Below are 24,139 nucleotides of genomic sequence, written 5' to 3'. Positions count from 1 at the left end.
CTGCTCCAGCTGTGGTGCTGCTGCCCTCCACACGGCCTACAGACATTCAGAAGTCGGATTATTTTATTACTGTCTAAGAGAAGATATTGTCAGCAAACCAAATACCAAATTGTTCATGCAAAGAAAATGTACATACTTCGGATCAACAATACCTGAGTATAAGGAAACCTAGAAAAGGCTATTGATCACTAATAGTACTCAAACACCATTTCAATGTCAGCAATAAAGCTATCATTTAAAAACACAAGTTTATATTATATATAACTGCAGGGGAGTGAAAACCTTATTTTAATATCTCATATAACCAGTTGCAAAAACAGATCACATGTGTATTTATCACTTTACAAAGATAATAGACATATTTAAAGAAGTTTTTAAATGTGCTCATTTTCTCACCAGTCTTAAAAATGCACATAAGCTATTATCACATAAAGTTCAATTCAATGTCCTCTTGTTGATGGCCTCATTCATTCTAAACAGTCATCTGGATAACCAACCTACTCCTATATATTTTGCAACCATACAAACAACAGCTTAATTATAGCCACTCTAAATGTTTCTTCTAGAGTGATATAAAATTCATTTCATAACTCAAAATAAGAATGCTCTTTTTGTTTATATATTAGCAAATTTCAACTGGACAATGGAAACAGAACTTCAAAGAACTGTACAAAAATATAACCCAGCACATAATACATCAGGTACATCACTATGCTTCCTCATTCCTTCTACACAAGACCTATTATGATAAAATGAAACCCTCATCAATCACCTGATAGAGTAATTCCAAACTTAACCAAACAGGGCTAATGGGTGAGAATTGAATTGAAAACACCTTGACAAAGAAAGCAATTTCTTTTCTTCGCACTCCTCTGAAGCTGTGGGTGATCACGGTAATCGAACCATCAACAGTGAGGGGCCATCTGTCCCAAGGGCCCTTCAGCAGAGGGTTTTTTTTTTTTCCTTTTAAATCAACAAACAAAAAGGAAAAGATCTGCTGGCACAGATGTTCAATCCTGATTAATCTATGACCAGGAGCCTACAACCGAGAATCAATGTTTTGACATTTTTCAGATACCAATCATTAAAAGCCAACACAAAAGTTTTTACAAGAACACAGAAGAAAAAGTGAGCTCACTTGTGGAAAGATGCTCTGTGGTACAAACCTGACAGACCCAGCTAACAGTACAGCACGCGCTCATCACCTACCTTCATGATGTCCTCAAAGGTAAGAAGCAATGCTTTAAGTTACTGTCACTTGTTTATGATTCTTTGTGCAAGGTGTGATTTTTTTTAAGATTTATTTATTTATTATATATAAATAAGTACACTGTCACTGTCTTCAGACACACCAGAAGAAGGCATCAAATCTCATTACAGATGATTGTGGACCACCATGTGGTTGCCAGAATTTGAACTCAGAATATCTAGGAAGAGCAGTCAGTGCTCTTTACCACTGAGCCAGGCTCTTTAGCATCTCTCCAGCCCACAAGTTATGATTCTAAAAGATATTTTTATTCGCGATATTCAGTATATTTAACTTTTTGAACTAGTTACAAGAAATAACTTTATTCTGAAATATAAATTTTACCTATCACAAAGCAGGTTGATTTTATTCAAAATTAATTTAAATATTACTCATAATTATTCCAAATATTATGAGTTGAAGCACAACTTTGGTCAAAGGCTTTCATTTTTAACACAAAGGTAATGAAGTACAATGTACTCCTTACATAACAGAGTTTTTAGTCATTTCTAAATAAGGAAGAGGTCACAATCGTACTCACTATAAAAATGGACTTGAAAGAAGAAGGGAGGCCATAGAAACTAGACGTGAGCTACAGTGAGCGGAGGCAGACGTAATGACAGCAATGTTAGGGAAGCACAGGCAGATGAAAGTCCTGAAGAGCCCAAAGGGGAAGAGAGGATGGAAAGGAGGGAGAAAGAGACAAAGAAAGGAGGAAAGGGTAAGGGAGAGGGGGAGAAAAAAGAAACAAGAAAGGAGAGAAAGAGAAGAACGGGGGGCAGAAAAGGGAAAATTTTTGAGAAATAAAGCACAGAATGTTAACTGTCTAAGTCAGTTTCTCTGTTGTTGTATAAAATACTAAACAAAAGCCACTTGGAGATGAGAGAGTTTATAAAAACATACAGCTCTGGTCCAACACCAAGAAAATCTAGAGCAGGAGCTAGAGGTACCAGCATGCAGACAGGAGCAAAAGCAAAGACCCTGGTACCGATTACTGGCAGTAATTCAGCCACCGGAATGTCCAAGAGTAGCACTGCCCGCAATGAATTGGAACCCGAGTCTCCCACATCAACCAATAACAAGAAGACACCCCACAACACACAAATGGGACAGTTTGACAAATGCAATTCCTCCATTGAGGTTCCCTCTTCTAAGGTGGCTCTAGTTTGTGTAAAGTTGACAAAAATTATAGTAACATAAATCTACTTAGAACTCAAAAAAGATTAGACCAAAAGAGAGGACTGTGTATAATGGGATAGAAAGAAAATTATACGAAAAGAATTAAAAACTTCCCCAAAGCTGATGAGGAGCAAATCTGTAGAGTGAGAAGCCACAACAAAGCTCAGAAGGATTTCAAGAAAGACACTAGACACACATCACAGTGACTCTACAAATCATAAGACACAGAAAGAAAAAAATTGTATTTATAGGTCTGACAGCAGACTTCTTTGGAGTAGCAATGAAAGAAAGAATGGTGGAATAAATACTCAAAACCTCTAAGATTGTGTTGGTTACACAAAAACTATATGGACAGGGATATAGCCAAAATACACTTTCAGAACTAAAAGCAACAACCGCTAGTAAAAGATATAAACAAAAGTTAACTTGACAGAATACAAAACCAACTTGAGCAAATGAATAAATAGCTTTTCTATATACCAACAGCATACAGAGGAATAGATGGGCACCTTCCCATTCACAACAGCCTCAGAGAGTATCTAGGAATAAACCTGACCAAGAATGTAAAGGACCCCCACAATGAAAACTTTAAACCTCCCTCTCAAGGAATATTTTAGAAGACACTACAAAATGGAAAGATGGTAGAAAATAGGCAGGAGGGTCTCTGAGTTCAAGGTCAACCTAATCTACAGAGCGAGTTGAAGGACAGAGAAGGCTACACAGAGAAGTCCTGGGAGGAAGGAAGGAAGGAAGGAAGGAAGGAAGGAAGGAAGGAAGGAAGGAAGGAAGGAAGGAAGGAAGGAAGGAAGTTTACTTATAGAGCCATAGTAATAAAAACATTTGAGACTGGCACAAATGCAGACATAGACCAATGGAACAACACCAAAGACCCCAACTGAGTACACATACTATAGCGATTTAATATGACAAAGATGCCAAAATATATGTTGGAAAAAATCTCCAACAAATGGTCCTGGGAAAACTGAATGTCTATATGCAAACAATAAAATTGGTTCCATATTTATCACCTTGCACAAAAAATAAAATAAAAATAAAAAACAAACCTTCAGTCTCCACCTGTTGCAAAGAGAAGTTTCCCACTGACAGAGAGACTGTAAGAGCCAGAGGTAGTGAAGACTCCAAGGAAACAGTGTCTTCCAGACACAACATAAGAGCCCACCATACACAACACATGGACAAACTCACGCCAGACGAAACCTCATTGTGGAGAAGAAAAGGTAGGCACGATGTCCCACCCTTAACCAAGAAGCTGTTTATCCCAATACCCCACAGAAATGGGAAGGTCAGTTTTCTCTATTGGGGTGACACTGAGTAGATCAACCACACTCTAGGGCAGGACTTAGACTTAGGAACTATGGGCCAACAAAGAAGGAACCAATTTTTAAAATGAGGAAAAGAGAAAATAAAATAACCTTAGGAAACATCTTCCTAGAAGGTACTCAGAATTGTTCAGAACTGAAAATAGGCATATATCTTTAACCCTTGAAGTCAGCATTATGGCTGATGAATATAATGCCAGTGCTTAAAAAAGGATTAATATCCTAAAAGGGGAAAAAACTAATAGTCTGAACATACGTACTAATAATTAAGTCCTAGAACAATTTCAACCTATTTTCCTTATAACACAATTATTACTTATTGGGGTTATAATTTTTTTAAAAGATTCATTTATTATATATACAGTGATCCGCCTGCATGTATGCCTGCAGGCCAGAAGAGGACACCAGATCTCATTACAGATGGTTGTAAGGCATTGTGTGGTTGCTGGGAATTGAACTCAGGACCTCTGAAAGAGCAGTCAGTGCTCTTAACCACTGAGCCATCTCTCCAGCTCTTACAAAATCAAAACAGTGTATTCTCTAAGTTCATTTAAATGTTCTTTTCTAATACAGAGAACATGTATAATTCTTGCTGGTTTCAAGGTTAACTTTGAAATGAAATAAACAGGCATGATACATATGCCTTTAATCCCAGAAATTTGTGAGGTTGATGCAGAAGGATTGCTACAAGTCCTATGTCTAACCCAGCTACATAGAGTATTCAAAGTCAGCATGGAATACACCATGAAGCTTTCTCTCAAAAACTCAGAAAAATAAATATATAGCAGATGTTCATAAACCAGTTTACTTGAACTTCACATTTTTAAAGTCAGAAATCAGTTGTTAAATTATAGTTGCTACATACAAATTATAGAAACATTTTGAGATGCCTTAATTTCATAGACATGTATATTTATGAAAATAAGATATTTCAAAATTGAATACTATTTACTACCTTTGAAGGAACAGACTAGCTTTCACAAATGCTGGTGATACTATACAGTAATCCTGTGTGGTAGTCTGAATAAGAATGTTCTCGCAGGCATGTATATTTGAGTGACTGGTCATTAGACAGTGGAACTACTTGACAGGGATTGGAAGGTATGGCCTTGTTGGAGTAGGTGTGGCCTTGTCAAAGGAAATGAGTTACTAGGGTAAGCTTGGGGATTTCAAATGCTTGAGACAGGTCTAGTGTCAATGTCTTCCTGCTTATGTAGAACTCTCAAGCTGCTTCTCCCACTGAGATGACAACAGATTAAACTTCTGAAACTATGATCAAGTCCCAAATAAATGACTTTCTTTATAAGAGTTGCCATGGTAAGGGCATTTCTTCATAGCAATAAAATACTGACCAAGATACCAAACAAGCTAATGGGATGAACAATTAATACCTCACAGGACACTGGGCACTAGGGAGTCTGAGAAAAGCAAGTTCTGCCTTATTAAACTTACTTCCTCACAGCCAAAAGGAGTCATAAAATAATCAGAAAAAAAAAGAGAGAATCTGTTATATGGAGCAGCAAAAGTAAGGTATATATAAAAGTAAAGATATATATTTATATATTAAAAGATGTAAAAAAATACAAAGGTATATATAAAAATAAACATCAATTAAAAACCATGAAAGAAAGCAATTTCATGAGATGCAATTAAAAGAAATCTTTCAGCTCAGTTATACATTTGTCAGTCTTTTCTTTACAAGAGTGAGCAATAAGCTTCTATGTGAGCAAAACGTTCTAAAGAAATAAAATTTTATAAAATAAAAAAATAATTTGAAATTTACCATTTTAGTTCATGTTTAATTATACCTTCAGTTAAATCCTTAATAATTCAGTTTGGCAGGCAGAAGGCGAAGTTCTGAAGTCTGACTCAATATAGATACATCACACTCTACTTCCATAATAGCATGTAGTCTTTCTCAAATTACCTAATATTCTGCCTTGATTTCCACCTCATAAGGAAATGGTGATAATAGCAATTTCCTTGAAGGATGTAGGGTAAGTAATGATGACAAGAATGTTGCAGGACACTTGATCACACCATGGAACCAGAGATTATATACTGAGGAAACAAACTTTTCTAGTTGCACTGTGGCTTAGCCCTTAGCACACATCTTTAATCCCTGAAGCTGGAAAACAGATATGCCCTCAGTATACACCTTTAACGACAAACTATGAAGGCAAACTTTTGTAAAAGGAAGCACTCATGTTTGAAAGTGGTGTCTAGTTGAGTGGCAAAGTAATAAATCAGAGAAAGATTTGACAAAATAGGAAACACCCAACTCCCAGAGAAAAGAAAGGAAAGCTACTTAAGAGAGCAATGCAGAAAAAGAAAAGGGGAGAAGGTAGTTTTGCTGGGATAACTGTACAGAGACAGGTTAGAGAGAGAGAGAAAAAGAGAGAGAGAAAAGCAGAGAATGAGAAGGAGCCAGGAGATCAGAACAGATTGCCAGAGTTAGTTTGAGATCAAGCAGAGCAATGCAGGAGAATCTGAGAGAAGCCGGATTGAATCAGTCAGCTTGGAGAGGAGTTTGAGCCAAAACAGCTGAGTTGAACCAGCCAGCCAGAGTTCAGAAATAACTGGAAGAGGTGAGCTCATTCAACAGCAAGTGTCAGAAGTTGAAAACATTCTATGCCTGAACAAGATTGTATGGAGGCTAGAGGCTTCCAGGACTAGGTCTAGGTTAGCAGAGAAGCAGTGAGCCTCCAGATGGCAATTACTACAGAAGAGTAAGTTACTTCATTGCTCAGAAGAGCCTATAAAACCTAGGAAACCTTGTAACTATATTTGCCATCATTAGCATGCATTGTACAATGCAAGGCAAAAAGAATGACATAAGATATACTAGTATGGTGAATAGAAGAAATGCACCAACCAAAATAACAGGTTACTTCGTTTCCAGCTCCACAAACATACACACTTTCCCTCACCAAGAACCTACCAAAGTCCAGCCTTTTTTTTTTTTCATATAGCACCATGCTTTTATACTTGTTTTACACAGTAACCACCTAACAGACAGGGAGAAAGGACACATTCTATAACCCAGGCTAACCTGGAATCTGTGCTTTTTCTGCCTCAGCCTAAGTGCTAGAACTGCAGGTATGTGCCACCAGACCAGATCCCTAATGAATCTGTATATTTACAGCTTTGGACTAGAATTCAAACTCAGAGCATTACACTACAGCTTCACTAGTAGTTCTTACCTAACTTGCCCACTTTATATTTCCTTCTCTCTTACTCCTTTCCCTTTCTTTCTCCCATCACTACTCCTTGTCATTGCCTTTAATCATGCTCTTTTAGAATATAATCAAATCTGCTTAACCTGTAATCTATACACAGCTATTCTCAGGATAACTTACATATTTTCTTATTGCCAAATTGAGGGCCCAAATCTAAGTCTTAATTATTGCCAAAACTCTTATCTGAGGAAGACCAGTGCTGGCAAGAAAAGGTGAAACAATTAGTTCATGCTGACAGGGATTAACATTTAACTTTTATCAAATCTAAATTACATATAACTACATTACCAGTATTCATAATATTAATACAGGTTCAAAAGGAAGTCTCCAGATTCTTTCCATGTTAAAGTTGCAACTAGCTCTTCCCTTTAACTGTTTAACAATGGTGACCTCTAAGAGATTTTTGTATTAACAGAATAAATGCCAAAGAGACAAAGACCAAATCGGGGCCTCGTAATATGACCAGATACCATTTCTGTGAACATAAACCATATTAAGCAAAGTAGGGTAAACAATGAGGAAAATGGGTGACAGGGCTCTTGTCCACGGTGCCAAATGGTAAGTAATCAGAACACGACAAAGGTCTGCCATGAGCCTTCTCAGGACAAAGAAGAAGAGAAAATAGTTACTCTTCCAACTCTGTGCGTCTGTCCGGGTCTCTGCTGGACACGATCTTCCAAGTAAGAAGTTAAACAACTCCTTGAGCATACTGAGTCAAAAAACCACACTTGGAAATCGCATTTCGTATTAGGATTCGAGTGCCCAATCTCTGACAGTCACCCACTTGACCTGCTTTTAGGAGCTCAGCACACAGACCTTCATGAATGTCTCTCTTCCCTCTCTGCTGTACTAACACATTTTCTGCTTTCTGCATGATTTTATGGTCAGAGGTTAAACTGCTAAGCCTTCACCTTCCAAGAGAAGCTTTTCCCTCCCATAATGGGCTTTCACAGTGTGCTGCAGTCAGATTAGCTCCTCTTTCAAGAACAGAAGCTATGTCTTTGTCCCTGTTGTTTGGGCATGGAGCCCCACATCAGAGGAGGCTGCTCCTACTCACCAGGCATGATTATGACATGGAGAATCCCTGAAAGCCTCTCTGGGTCTGGACTCCCATCCAACCAGCTAGCCAAGAGAAAATCCTGTCAGGCACTCAGCTGAAAAGTAACTAAGGCACCCTGTTGAGAACCTGATGAAGATGTTATTTCAGCATACGGTAAAACTTTCCACTGTCTAACATAGCGATAAGATAAATAAAACTTTGAGCTCACTACCATAACAATCTCAGTCACTAATTCCCCATGGGTGAATCAATGTATTTTCTAACATATAGCCCTTGTCTGTATCCACTCTTGAAAAAGGCTTGATTGCATCCCTTCTATATTTAAAAATCTGCCTAACCAAAGGTGCATTCAAAAATTACAGTTAATTATCTTTTATTTGCAGTTTTTATAACAAATATTTCTCATCCAATTTTTATTGCTATATTTACCAGTTAAGGGACTGATTGAAATGCAGGTCAAAAGACAATTTTCTTATCTTTTGATATAAATATTAATTTATAAAGTTGAACAATGGTGAAAAAAACCACAGGTAATAATTAAAACTTAGAATTGGAAAATAAATAGTGAATAATCCATAAATACAAAAATGATTTATAAATTATTTCTAATTTTAAGATATTGAATACATTGAACAAACCAGCTCATATGAGGCAGTAAAAAACTTTGTCCATGTTAAACTATAGATGAATTCAGAAACACCTACTAGAGAATAAGAACGATTGTACTTATTCAAATATGACCATATAAGTTACATCCACAGCAACAAATGACATTTAAAATTATAACATGACTATCATCATAAAAAGTGCTGTTCAAAAGTAGATGCTTTTAATGTGGTTAAATAGCATTTTACCTGTTTTCAAAATTGTCTAACACAGTAGGTTAATTTTTTAAAAAATATAAGAAACCTTATGGAATAATAAGAATAGTTCCAGATAATGCACTTGAATGAAATTGTTTATTAACAATCAAATCACTGCATATACAGTGAAATAAACTGATTCCCCCACACTTTAGAAGATAGAACCTTTTACTGGTAATTATTTCAGGAAGTAATGAACATCATAATTAACAAAAGAGATAGATGTCATCGGTGCTTATATATATGTATGTCTCTGCCTTAAAGAAGTGTCTCTTCACTGCAGGATTACATGCAAATCTAAGTCTACGAAAAAGGCTTTCAAGGTGAAGTACAGAACCAAATGCACACACATGATGGGCAAAATGTGAACTATTTCATTTCTACCACAATAGGAAAAAATCTACAAAACTTGAATATATTTCAAAAGAAAACATTAAATAAAACCAAATACCATTTGGGTAAATCTATGATACATGAATAATATAAATAATAAATATAAAAAAGCATCAGGGGCTGGAGAGATGGTTCAGCAGTTAAGAACACTGGCTGCTGTTAAGAAAACCCCGGGTTGATTCCCAGCACCTACAGGGTGGCTCGAAATCTTCTATAACTCTAACCTCAAGAGTTCTGACATCTTTCCTGGCCTTTACAGTCACTGCATGCATGTGGTGCATAAACAATACACGCAGGCAATCAACCATACATGCTAAAATAAATAAATGCTTTTTAAGTTACCAGAATGCTACAAACCACAGAATGGAAAGAGATTGTCAGAGCATTATCTTCTCCCTCTGTGAGTTATCTTACCATAGAAGGCTTGACTTCTCCATCAGCACCACAGCTGGCATACCTCATCTCGGCTATCTGAGAAAGCAGGATGAGTACTTGAGCCTAGCAGTTTGGAAAACAACACAGCCAAGATCCCATGTCTTTAAAAAAAAAAAAAAAACCTATTTATGCACTAAAAATACAACATTGGTAATGATACTAAGAAGAAAGAATTCTTAAATACTGCTGGGAGATTAACTTAGTACAGCCAATATGAAGTGAAAGATTCTCAAGAAGAGTAAAAATTGGGCTGAGACTAAATCTCAGCTTATCACGATGAGACCCCAACATCAATCCCTTGTAACCTCCTCCCACACCAACAATGTCTAAAATTCTACATTATGATCAAAAGAAAATTGTAACAACATATCTAAGATGCATGCGCTACCATATTTATTGCTACACTATTCATGGCTGTAAGACACGCCGCCTGCTTAGATTATCAGGGAAGCAGATCAATAAAATGGAAAGAACAAAGCGTGACTCGCTCACAGAAAGGAATGGTAGGGTTTCATGGGCACAAGAACAAGAGGAACCGCAGGATTCTTGTTAAATGAACTAAGGCAGACAAAAAGACAAACACAGAATGTTGTCTCTCATAAATGAGAGCTGGCAAATGTTGATCTAAGTGTAAGCTGGTGATTACTAGACGTTTGTTGGGGGGGTTGTTTTTGTTTTTGAGCAAATATTTTTATTGGATATTTTCTTTACTTACATTTCAAATGTTATCTCTTTTCCCAGTTTCCCCTCTAGAATTCCCCTATCCCATCTCCCCTCCCCCTGCCCTTCCTCCACCCACCTACCCACTCCCTCCCACCTCCCTGCCCTGGCATTCCCCTACACTGGGGCATTGACCCTTCACAGGACCAAGGGCCTTTCCTCTCATTGATGCCCAATAAGGCCATCCTCTGCTACATATGCAGGTGGAGCCATGGGTCCCTCCATGTGTACTCAATCTTTGGTTGGTGGTTTAGCCCAAAAGTTCAGAATACCCAACACACAATACATAGACCACATGAAGCTCAGGAAGATGGAGAGCCAAAGACTGGATGCTTCAGTCCTTCTTCGAAGGGGGAACAAAATATTCACAGGAGAAGATACAGAGACACAGTGTGGAGCAGAGACTGAAGAAAAGGCCATCCAGAGACTGCCTCACCTGGGGATTCATCCCAAATACAGTTACCAAACCCAGGCAATATTGTGGATGCCAAGAAGCGTGTGCTGACAGGAGCCCAATATAGCTGTCTCCTGAGAGGCTCTGCCAGAGCCTGAGAAATAGAGTCAGATGCTCTCAACCAACCACTGGACTGAGAATGGGGTCACCAATAGAGGAGTTAGAAAAAGGACTGAAGAATCTGAGGGGGTTTTCAACCCCATAGGAATATCGACCAATCAGACCCTTGCAAGAGCTCCCAGAGACTAAACCTTATAATGTTTTAAACCACTGAAACAGCAACTAGCATTTTGAAATTAGCAAAGAAGGAAGGGAGAATTTTAGGCAAAGAATTGACCGACAGCCTGCACAGCTTCTATAGAGGTGCTCAGACGCCTTGAGCTGGAGTGAACTCCTGAGGGCACACAAGGCACCGGGTCAGTACCACAGCAGGAATGGCCAGCTTTCGTACGGTACTCATCCCTTCTTCCTCAACACTTGACCAATGAGAAAAAGCTACAATTTCCAATCCCCTTTTAAGTGAGACTAAGCATTGTCAAGGACCAAATCCTTAACAAGGGAAGTGTTACATGCAAGATGCCCCTGCCTGGCCTCTAAAGAAATTTCCTGCCTGAAGTCCTCTTGTCTGTCATATGACTTGAACTTGGACAGAGTTAGTGCCTTGGCTTTGACTCCACAGCCAAAAATAAAAGCATACATAATAAGATAAAATCAAGAGGAAAGAAACATGGAGCCCTAGATAACTTCACAGAGTCACACCCTCCAGATGGACCATCTGCTTCTCAACCTCCACATTCTCTCAGGCTTCTGTTTGAAGGATTTTCATTCCCAGCAGATTAGCCATTATTCTTTAGAACACAGATTAAAACTGAATAGATGGTTTTGAAAGCTGATTTAGAAAAACAGCTTTAGGGATAATCCTCGAACACACAGGAGGTGGAGAAAGGACCAGAAAAAAAATTGATCTTAAAAGCTGGCTCTGGAAACCTTCATAACTTGGACCCTAATGTCACTGTGGGCCCCTGGTACTTTTAGAACAAAGGCTGCATGCAAGTTCAGATGGATGGATGGATGGATGGATGGATGGATGGATGGATGGATGGATGGATGGATGGATGGATGGTTGGATGGATGGATGGATGGATGGATGGTTGGATGGATAGATGGATGGATGGATGGATGGATGGATGGATGGATGGTTGGATGGATGGATGGATGGATGGATGGATGGATGGATGGATGGATGGTTGGTTGGTTGGATGGACAGACGGATGGGTCAATGGATGGATGGATGGATGGATTGATGGACAGTCCTCTCCAAAAAGCAACATGAGGAAATGAACAAAATACACTGATATTTCTCTCCTTAAGAGCAAAATCATGACAGTGTTTCAAAATGTAAACATCACTTCATCATATCAAAACTGAAAGATAAAATTCAGCTTCTTTGTATGTATGCATGCACATGTGTGCACATGCATGTAAAAACCACGAGCTGAAGCAAAGTGTCATATACAGTCACTCTCTACCTTTTTTTTTTTTCCAACAAGGTCTCTTCCTAAACCTGTAGTTCACTGATTCAGACCAAGTGGCTATCCAGCCAGCCCTCAACATTATCATGTCTCTACTTCTCCAATACTGAGGTAATAGGCTGTAGTGATTTCAATAGATTTGGCCGCCAAAGACTCGTGTGTTTGAATGCTTGGCCTACAAGTAATGACACTACTAGAAGGTGTGGCCTTCTTGGAGGGGCTGTGTCACTATGGAGGTGAGCTTTGAGGTTTTCTAGGCTTAAATTCTATCCAGTGTGAAATTCCAGTCTCCTCCAGGCAGCTTGCAGAAGATCGTTTCCTAATGGCTGCCTTCAGATCAAGATCTGAGATCAAGATTTAGAACTCTCGGCTCCTTCTCCAGCACCATGTCTGCCTAAAGACTGCCACACTTTTAGCCATGATGATCATGGACTGAACCTCTGAACCTGTAAGCCAGCCCCAATTAAATGTTTGCCTTTAAAGAGCTGCCTTGGTCATGGTGTCTCTTCACAGCAGTAAACCCTAAGACACAGGCACACACCACTTGATGTTTTTATACGGTTCTAACATGGAAATGAGGTCCTTGAGCTTGCACCACAAGCACATTACTGGCAGTTGTCTCCTCAGCCCAAATTCAGATTCTTATCTCTACCTACACAAGGTTCAAACTCCAAAATATAGAACCTTAGCCAGGCAAGGAGGCACATACCTTTGATCCTGGAATTCAGGAGGCAGAAACAGGCAGATCTCAGAGTTCCAGGCAAAACTGCTCTACATAGCAAGTTCCAGATCAGCCAAGGCTAAATATAAGACCCTATCTCAAATAGACCCTAAGATGGAATTTGGTACCAGAGTTCCTGAGTATTGCTCTGATATGCATGACTATGTTTTTTTTTTTTTTTTTTTTTTTTTTTTGAGAAATGTGGATTTGGGGACTTTGAATTAGGAAAGCAGTGCAATGCTTTTTTGAAGATTTTTAGTATATTGCCTAGAGATCACTCTTGTGATATTTTGGTGAAGAATGTGGCTTTTTGCCTTTGTTGTAATAGTCTGCCTGAGGCAAAAATGAAAAGATTTAAATTAATTGTATTGGCAAAGGAAATCTCAAAACAGCTTAGCTTAGACTCTGTCCTGCAGTTTTGGTTTTATGATGAAATGCAGCGATTTTAGAAAGAAAAAAACGTAAAATGTATGTTTAAGGATTAAAGGGGCATCAGGAAGTAGAGTGGAGTTATATCTTGTGTACAGGAGATAAACAAATTAAAAATATCAAATAGAATTAAGAAACTGGTAACCTCAGGGCAAGACCCTGCCAAGTTCAACTTCCATCTAGTGAAAAGGAATTAAAGAAAAGCTTAAATCCAAGCATGGTGGTACACACCTTTAATCCCAGCACTCAGAAGACAGAGGCATGCAGATCTCTGAGTTCAAGGCCACCCTGGTCTACTGAGCAAGTTCCAGGACAGCCAAGCTTAGGCAGTGAAGAAAACCATCAAACATGGAAAACTGGTGAAGCTGTAATTGGACAAAGGGGCCATGTTCCTGCCTCAGCAAACAGAACTTGGCAGCTTTATGCCTGTGGCTTTATAGAACAGAAGAAAGGGGTTGTGGAGTCTCTCTGTGTGATTAAGGAAAGCCACTGAGGCCAGGCATGTGGCAGGGGCAGAGGTACAGAAAGGCCATAGTGTGAAGCTGTGAATATGAAGCCTGGATCAGCTCAGAGATAGCCGCCAAGGAAAGCTGCTAAAGGAATGGAACCAGCACAAGAGAGAGAAGTGTGCTGCAGTAGACAAAGCTGCAGAGTTAGAGATCTGAAGAGCACTTTCACATCAGATGTGCAGATGCAGAGTTTGCACAGCTGGTTTTTGGTTTTGCTTTGGTTAGGTGCTTCCTGACTGTGCTCCCTTGCCTACATTATAGACTGGTAATGTATATACTGTACATTATGTTGGAAATATGTGATCTGCTTTTTTATTTTGATTTTATAGGGGATTACAATTAAGAAATTGTATGAATCTCAGAAAAGACTTTGAACTTTGGACTTTTAAACAAGTTTGAGACTGTTATAAACTATGGGGACTGTGAAGTTGGACTGAATGCAGTTGGCAATCATGCTATGGCTACATGCCTATGGGACCAAGGAGTGGACTACGGTGGTTTGAATAGATATGGCACTCCTAGACTCTTGTGTGTGAATGCTTGGCCATAAGGAGTGGCACTATTAGGAGGTGGGGCCTTGTTGAAGTGGGTATGGCCTTGTTGAAGGAAGTGCGTTGCTGTGGAGGTGGGCTTTGGGGTCTCCTGTGGAGAACACAGTCTGCTTCTGCTGGCTGTAGACCAAGATGTAGAACTATCCGTTCCTTCTCCAGAACCATGTCTGCCTGGATACTGCCATGTTCCCACAAATATTATAATAGACTAAACATCTGAAACTGTAAGCCATCCACAATTAAGTATTTTCTTCTACCAAAAAAAAAAAATTCTGCATCAAATATCTCATCCAATCTATTCATTTTGAGACTCAAAGGCACAAAATGATTTCACAATCGCTATGTTTTATTATGAAATGATAAATACAATAAATGCCATAGAAATTACCCTTAAGAAATGAACATTTTATTGCTGTGATCTTTATAGATATGATTACTGAATTATATCCAAGACCCTGTTGGTTTTGTATCCTTTCTTTTGTAACTGCCATATTTTAGCTGTGTTACTCATTCTGAAAAGTGTCCTCATTTAATGAATGCGGAGCACACACCCAGCCCTTCATTCTTTGCCTCTTTGAAACTACGCATAAATGAAATTTCTTAATATAGTAATTCCTCATTATGTGGCATTAGTTCCAGTCTACCCCACAGATAGCCACGGATGGTCAAGTTTCTTCTACTAAATGGCACAGACTAGCAGTGTGCTAAGGTATTGTTGACAACACCATTTACCTATGAGAGACCTGGTGTGTCATCAGGTCTAATCTTATGTCATCATAGCTGTCACTGCCCTCTACTTGTTCCCGGTCCATGACCTAATCAAGAGTCTCTAAGAAGGGAGTGTGAAGCCTTTATCAAGTTGGTCAAATTAGTCTCACTGAAAAAGAGAATGCCGTTGCAGACTGAATGTAAAGGAACAACCTATGCAAACAAGAAGATGACTACCAGAAGCCGAAGCTAAGATGCTTCGAGTGGGTTGGCTGCCATGTTCCAGGCAGAACAAGTAAACTGGTGTGGCTGCAACTGAGGGAACAAGGAGAAAGATGCAAAAGACGAAGTTAAAATATGAAACAAGGGATTCAAGCCACGGTATAATAAAAGACCACTAAGGTCTTTGAAAAGTCCTGTTTATTTACAAATTTAAAAAGATATATAGATGGGGAAAGGGGAACTACGGGCAGAACAAGGAGAAGTTTTTAGAGAAGTTGTGAACAAATTCTGATTATTATATCCAATGTGCTATTCAATGTATTGTAAGAATTACTAAAAGATGAAATTCTAGCTGTGATCACTTCAGATGTAGTTGAAAGCACAATATACTTAAATTGGCAGTATTTTTTTGTTTTACAAGGGAGCTCTGGCAAAAAAAAACTACTCTGTGCAAAGGCCTGTAACTAGGTCTCGTGCTCAGGGAGAACTCCAAATGAGTTCTTCCTCGGGCACAGCTCACAGCAGCAACAGATGAAGAGCAGACTGAAGGCCAGCACTGCAAAGCACTTCTCCAGAACAGATGAGCGTTGGTCATTGTCACTTGCCTTTATGATGTCCAAAAACTATCCCCTGTAATTCTGAAGGAAGGCCAAGCTCATGTCTAGGTTAATGCATAATAAACCCAGTGGACAGAAAGATAAAGCGCTCTGTGTTCTGACAACAAAAGAAGCCAAAGCTTTACACAGAAAGACTATTTTCTCCCTAACAAAAAGTCTCTGTTTTCTGAGATTTCTCAAAGCTACAAAGGAAAAAGGATAAGAGAAGTAAATCATTATCCTGTGTGTGGATAGAGCTAGCTTCTTTCAATTAATATCAAACACCATCGGCTGATACAAAGTAACATTTCCTTCCAAGTCCTCTCACTGAAGCACTAGTATCAGCCAAACCCTGAGCTCGAACAGCCAGCATGGTTCAGGCTCATTCTCCATACAACCTGCATTCAACCCAACCAAGGAGATACATGCCAAGTGAGTACACAAACTGGTTATGATATTACCTTCTATATCTTATCAACGGGATAAACAATCATTAAAGCAGACTCAAAGAAAGTGATTTCAAGTAGATTCTAAAGTTAAAACATTAATAGCAGTAGGAAAATAAACCCCATATAAAGATGTATTAATAATCTTCAACAAGGTAGGTTTGTTTTTTAATGTGTATGGGTATTTTGTCTGCATGTAACTAACATATGTGTTTCACAAACATGCCTAGTACCTGTGGAGATGAAAAAGAAATATTTGAACTGGAGCTATTAATGAACTTGAAACTGGGGTGCTGGGAAGCAAACTCAGGTCTTCTTGAAGAGCAATGTGTGTTCTGAAACTCAAGCCATCTCTACAGCCCATTAATAAGAGCGGGAAGTTTTGTTTGTTTGCTTGCTTGCTTACCTACTTGCTTGTGTTTGGATTTTTGAAACAAGGTCTCTTCAATGTAGCTCTGACTATCCTGGAATTCACTAAACAGACTAGGCTGGCCTCTAAAACAGTGATCCACCTTCTTCAGCCTCCCAGGTGCTGGGATAAAAGGCATGCACCACCACGTCCAGCTTTTTAATACATTTTAACACAGTACTTTAAACCTAACTACCCAACTGACAATTTAAAATACAAATTATTGAGCAGATATTTTTAATACCTTAACAAAAATTTATTTGGCAATCTATACACACAACATGGAGACAGCACACTGTTTTAGTCCTGGCTCTTCTATTCATTCCATAATTCTGAAACCGCAGCATGAAAGAACTTCAAGGAGCTCTTTTCCATCTGTAAAAGGCCACAGCTGAGAAACATGACACAGAGTTGCTGAAAAGTCCAAAGCTAACTTAAGATTAAATACATAAAACCCCATTTTGCTCTGCATGTTACATTTAAATTACACAGGTAAATAAAATGTGCTACTGTTTCAAGTAAGTAAAGACAATGAAATATGGCCATGTTCTACAAATTGATAGAAAGTTTTATTCTTTCAAAACACGGTCCATATAAAGTTATGGAATCTACAGCTGAGGGTATGTACATTGGCTTAGCATGTGCAAGGCATTGGGTTCCACCCCAGAAACCAAACCATTTTAATGATCAACATGCTTCACAGAAGTATTACCTATAACTAATGTTTCATACAACCTCCTTATTCTACATCACCATAAAAGTACTATGAGGTTTGTACTCTGGTACCATCTGTACCTTACTCTCAGATCTCTGCTAGCCTCTGAAATAGGACACATTTGCAGAGTATCTATTTGTACAATGTTCTAAAGAATTAAAAATTAGCATCTAATTTTAGGGCTATTAGAATCTAGCTAGCACAATACTATGTATACACTTTTGGCTATCAAGTACTGATACAAAGTAGTCAACTCACTATAAGCAATATAAAATTAAGTTAAATATTATAATACAATAGTGAAAGTATCTTTACTGGATTAAAGGAAAAGATCAGAAAAATGAATGAACAGAAAAAGAGCCAGTGAAATAAAACAAACAATAGAACCATATAGAATATGCAGAACTTAAAGCCAAAAACAACTCTGAAACAAACAAGTCACTGTGTGGGTTTAACAGCAGATTGGCAGCTGGAGTGTAGATCGGACACTGGACACTGAGTGGGAGGAGCCAAACAAACTAAAGCAGCAGAGCAAAAGGACACTGGATAAACAAAGAACCTCCAAGATTTGAAAAATTATATCAAACAGTCTAATGAGCAAGAGCTATGTATGTTCCTAATACACAGATGCATGAAAATATACACAAGAAAACCTTTGGAAAACAAAAAATTATCTATAAATTTACAAATCCAAGAGCCCCACCCAGGGAGATAAAACAAACCTAGACAAGCACAGAAAAATTACTTTTCTGAAAATTCCACACACAGAGGAAACACTGAAGGTAGTAGTAGGTGCAATTATCATGTGAGGCAGTGCTGGCTAACATTTATACTGAGGTACTGGTGTCACAGCCTGTAAATCAGTGCTTGAGAGGCAGAGGAGAATCATGTGTTTCTAAGGATTCCAGTAAACTCCTTGCTTCTATCCCCACCAAAAAAAAATCAACTGGTATACTTTTTTAAAACTAGTTTTAAAAAATGACAAAATGGCAGATTTCATATCAATATCAATATCATAACCATATCAATAAATGCATCAAAATGTAAATGTGCTAAACATTATAGTCAGTAACTGTCAGACTATGTATAAAAGCAAAGCTCAAATATGTTAACTGACAAATAGTTCATATGATTTTATAACAGAAATAGGAAAAGAATTTCATGCAAACATAATCACAAAAAAGGAATTCTAATTATGTGAAACTAAATGAAGACAGAATGTATTACTAAGGAGAGAAAATAGCATATATTAAAAGAGCTAGCTCATAAAATAAACTGCTGGGGGTGGGGCAGGGGTGGAGCTGGGGCAGGGCCAGAGGCGGGGACATAAGCCTGCAAGACGTGCTACTCAGGAAGCAGACACAGAAGGATCAAAATTTCGAACATGACTTGGATGCAGGGTAATGTCAGGCCAACCTAGAGACCCTGAAACAAAAGGCAACAAGGCACTGGGGATGCATCTCAGTGACAGATCACTTGACCAGAATGTATAAGGAAATAACCATAGCTGTGCATATAACAAAATAACTTCAAAGTACGTAAAACAGAAAACTAAGAATCTGAAAGGTTAGAATCAAATACACAATCACATATGAAATTCTTGCATTCCTTTCTTGGTAATTGAAAGACACAAAAATGTCACAAAAGACATAAAAATTTTGAAGAATACTACCAATCAATTTTACCTAACTGACATTTATACACCAGGGAATCTCTACAACTTCAGGATATAAATCCTAGTTAAGGCATAGTGAATCTTCACCAAGATAAGCCACATTATGAAGCTATAAAGTAGAACATACATTTTTGAGGACTAATAATAGAGTATATGCTCTAATTCAAATTTAAAAAAATAGAAGAAAAAGTATAATCAATAATAATATACCAGAAAAATGGAAATTAAATGCTACATTTCTAAATAATGCCTATATTAAAAGTAAGACAGTAGAAATTAGAAAATATTTATAAGCATATATAATAAAAGCAAATATCCAAACTTATGGCTTGTAGTTGAAGTACTGCCTAAAAATGAGCTTATGTATTTATCACTGTATTAGACCAATGGTTCTCAACCTGTGGGTTGCAACCCTTTGGGAGTATTGAATGACCCTTTCGCTAGGGTCCCCTAAGACCACCAGAAAACACATATATTTACATTACAATTCAGTAATGTAGCATAATTACAGTTAGAAATTAGTGAAAACAATGTTATGGTTAGGGTCACTAACCTAACATGAGGAACTGTATTAAAGAATCGCAGCATTAGGAAGGTTGAGAACCACTGTATTAGATAACATTTAAGGTCAATGCTCTCAGTTTCCAAATCAAGAAGCCCTAAGGAAAATAAACTCAAAATAAATATGAGAAGAAAATAATAACAAGCAGGAAACAGTGAAGCAGATTAAAACAACTGTTTAAGTTACAGAAGACAAGAGTCTAGCATGGTGACCCTCCGAGAGGCCCAACAAGCAGCTCAAAGAGCCAGATGCACATACTTAGACCCAACCAATGGACAGAAGCCAGGGAACTCTGTATTTAATCAGGGAAAGGCTGGAAGAAGCAGAGGACCAGCAGTCTCAATTAACCTGGACCCCACCCCCACCCACCGAGATCTCTCAGATGCCGAGCCACCAACCAGGCAGGATACACCAGCTGATATGAGGCCCTGACACACATACAGCAGAGGACTGCCTGGTCTGGCCTCAGTGAGAGAAGATGCACCTAACCATTGAGAGACTTAAGGCCTCAGGGAAGGGGTATGTTGGGTGGGATGGTGGGGAACATCCTCTTGAAGATGGGAGAAGAGGAATGGGATGAGGAACTGTCAGAAGGTGGATCAGAAGGGGAATAATGACTAAAATGTAAAAAACAGATTAAAGATATAATTATGATAATAATAATAAATGTAAACATTTTTAAAATAACTGTTTTTAATAAACCAGTTCCTTAATTGGTTTTGAAAATATCAATAAAGGTGGTTAGCACCTAGGACACACTATTAAAAGACAGGGATAATATATAGATCATCAATTTGGAAGAAAACTGGATCTTTCCAGTTCCAGTGCCTGCAAAAAAAAATTGAAAATAAACTAGAGAAATGGCTCAGCAGTTAAGAGCACTGACTGCTCTTCCAGAGGTCCTCAGTTCAATTCCCAGCAACCACATGGTGGCTCATAGCCATCTGTAGTGGGATCTGATTCCTTCTTCCAGTATGTCTGAAGAGAGCAACTTCATGTAGTGCACTCACATACATAAAATAAATAAATATTTAAAAAATTAAAAGAAATTATTTTTTTCTTTTATTTCCCCAAAAAAATTTTATTGGAGATTCTCTGAATTTACATTTCAGATGTTATACCTTTCCCACAATCCCATCTCCCCTCCCCCTCCCATTGCCTCCATGAAGGTGCTCCCTTTCCCAACCATCCTCTTCCACCTCAGCACCTTGGTGTTCCCCTACACTGGGAAAACAAACCTTCGCTGGACCAAAGGCCTCCCCTCCCACTGATGTCAGAAAATGCTGTCCTCTGCTGCATATGCACCTGGGGCCATGGGTCTCTCCATGCATTGGTGTTTTAGTCCCTGGGAGCCGTGGTGGATTTGGTTAGTAGCTTTGTTCCAACCAATTTTAGAATTAAGTGAAGAAGAAAACTCCTTAATAAATGCAAATTATCCAAAATTGCACAAGAAAAATACAAAAAAATTGAAATTTTATCTGTTTAAAAATTGAATTCATAATTAAGGTTGTTCAGCAAATAGACCTTTAGTTTCAAATGGTTATATTAATTTAATTCAATTAACTTGAATATCTCTTTATAGTTATGGTGTCATTGTAATGAGACAATTTTATCAGAGGCACACAAAACATCTGATTTCTTCCTAGTGTTCAATTGATCTTTGGTGAAAAGCAACAAAAACAGAAATGTTCAGATTAATTTGGGGCTAGGGAGGGACTAGATGAGTGCAGTGTATGCCATGCAGCATAAAGGACCTGAGTTCAGTTCTCAGGACCCACAGAACTGCGAGGAAAGCTAAACAGAAGGAACAGGTAAGACTGTGAGACTGAGGACCACTGTGTGTGATGCTGTGATAGAGGGTACGTAGCAGGTCAATGAGAACATCATGCTATGGCCCTGGACAGACAGCATGACAAATCTGTGAAGCATAACTAGAAGGCAGCAATGACGTCTGTGCAGACGTGAGGTGAGAAGATGCTGTGTCCGTGGAGAACCAGTGCTTCTAGTAAAGCACATGCCACTCCGTCACTGTACATCTGTGGGACACGGATGTATGGAAACCTACTTCCCATAGGTCTCAAACTCAGCCTATGAGGCACTCATTATTTCCTGATGAATTTTAAATTTCTCTAAAGAGTAAAATATTTTTGAGCTGGCTTGGCAGATAGAGGTGCTTGCTGCCAAAGCCTGATGAACCAAGTTTGATCCCCAGGTCCCCTATGATGGAAGGAGAAAACAAACTCCATACATGACGTGGCATGCCTGCATCCATTCATATAACATATACACATAAATGTAATCTATTTTAAAGTAATATTTATACTTAAAAAGTCTATGGTATATGTTACCTAACTAGACTTTAATGAATGAATGTATATTTAGAAAATAATGTAACAATATTAAAGTTCTTCAGAACAAATTCACATCCCTTTTGTATTCATAAATATAACCTGTTTTGTTCATACAATTATAAGAACTGTTTTAAAAATGTCAAAGATTACCACTATCAAATAGTCTGATCTGCTTGAGTAGTACTTAACGCTAATAGAATCCTGAAGTCCTTTTACATTCTAAAGTAGACTATCTTGCTTATTTCCTAAAGCAAGGGGGTGAAAGCTAGTGTGGTTGCGAGCACTAATGAACGCACAGAGCCTTGAACTGCTGACAGGGGCACATGCCCTGCTACATGGACACAAGAGCAAACCAACTCCTAGTAACAAATTGTCACAGCCAAGGCCAGTGCATTCCTCTACCTTCATTTGAGACGCACTGTTCACAGTAAATGGTGACTAACTCAGTGAGCCACAACCGGCCAAGGTGCAGACTACAGAATGCTCAGACCTAAAGGGAGTACCTCATAGAAGCAGGGAGAGTGGGGAGGGAATGGGGAAAGGGGATAACACTTGAAATGTAAATAAAACATACCCAATAACAAAAAACCAATCTACCCACCCCTCCGAGGGTTCCCTGGGAAAGAAGGGGCTGAAAGAGTATTGATCCCTGAAGCAGTGGATGACACATGTACAAAACCTGAATGAGCCCAGGCCAGACCAACTCCCAGAATGCAAAGAAAGGGGACCTGGACACACAATCCTACATGGCCGTGAAGCTGATGACAGCAATTGCTAGCTGCTGAGAGAGGAAGAAACAGCTCTCTCTAAAAAGTGTAGACGCTGGTAAATCAGCCACTCTGCAGTGGAAGGCCACACATCCAAGAATGGGCAACACGAACTGAATGGGTCAACACAAAACAAAAACAACACATAAAGCTGAGTACATGAAAGGACTTAGATTTGAAAAATGTCGAGGGACAGGGATGAATATGATCAAAGCACATTATACGAAACTCTCAAAGAACTCACAAAAATAAAGGAGCATAACTTTTGTGAGGAGATAAGCAGCCAACATATATTAAAAGTTTACTGACATCCCTAAATATTTATTTAAATTAACTAACAATACACAAGCATGAAATATGTTAATAGTAGGCTCAAACAATAGGATTCTAGGAACAATTCAATCTCAAGTCGGTCTGTTTTCAGAACTAGAGGGAGTCAAGGCATGGTGCACACTTTGAGCTTGAGCACTTAGGAAGCAGAGTCAGGCAGATCTCTGAGTCTGAAAGCTGTCTATATAGAGTTACAAGCCAACCAGAGCCATATAGTGAGACCCTGTGTCAAAACATACAAATCAGGACTGTAAAGTCGTCTACACTAAGCTGTCAGTGATGAGCTCATTTATGATGTGTAATACAGATGCGCACATATATTCACACAGATTCATATAAAGGTATAACAAGATCATTAACCATGACATTCTCATATAATAGCATTTAAAGTGGCTTCTAGTTCCTTCCTATTATCTTCTTATTTCATTTGAATTATATATGATGGGCCTAAATTAGGAGCATTTATACTCACACATCAACATATACACATAGGCAATATAAGGAACTCATAACCAACCTATCTGAGAGCAAGTTAATTCTATTTAAAGTCACTAAAGTGACTCATCTGGGCCACTCATAATTTACTCAAGTTTTCAATATATGAATCTATGTGCATTAAAATTAGAATAAATCTTAAAACTTAAGTTTCCCAGTTATCTATGCGAATCAGGTCATTTCACCTTTATA

General features: G+C 38.4%; 1 protein-coding gene across 3 annotated transcripts in view; it reads right to left on the bottom strand.

Annotated features, from left to right (window-relative positions):
* DENND1B (DENN domain containing 1B) overlaps nucleotides 1-24,139 on the bottom strand; it is a 213,453-nt gene that overhangs the window by 172,633 nt on the left and 16,681 nt on the right. Inside the window, exon 1 of one of the 3 annotated variants that reach the window (XM_080917653.1) lies at nucleotides 9,735-9,748. The exons of the other annotated variants lie outside the window; for them this stretch is intronic. The gene's annotated coding sequence lies outside the window, so the exon portion shown is untranslated. Of the gene's footprint in view, nucleotides 1-9,734; nucleotides 9,749-24,139 lie in introns of those variants that run through there. 3 annotated transcript variants of the gene reach the window in all.

The sequence above is a fragment of the Micromys minutus genome (genome assembly GCF_963924665.1).
Source record: "Micromys minutus genome assembly, chromosome: 6".
In the NCBI taxonomy this organism is placed as follows: Eukaryota; Metazoa; Chordata; class Mammalia; order Rodentia; family Muridae; genus Micromys; species Micromys minutus.
This window is presented reverse-complemented; position numbering and strand designations above follow the sequence as displayed.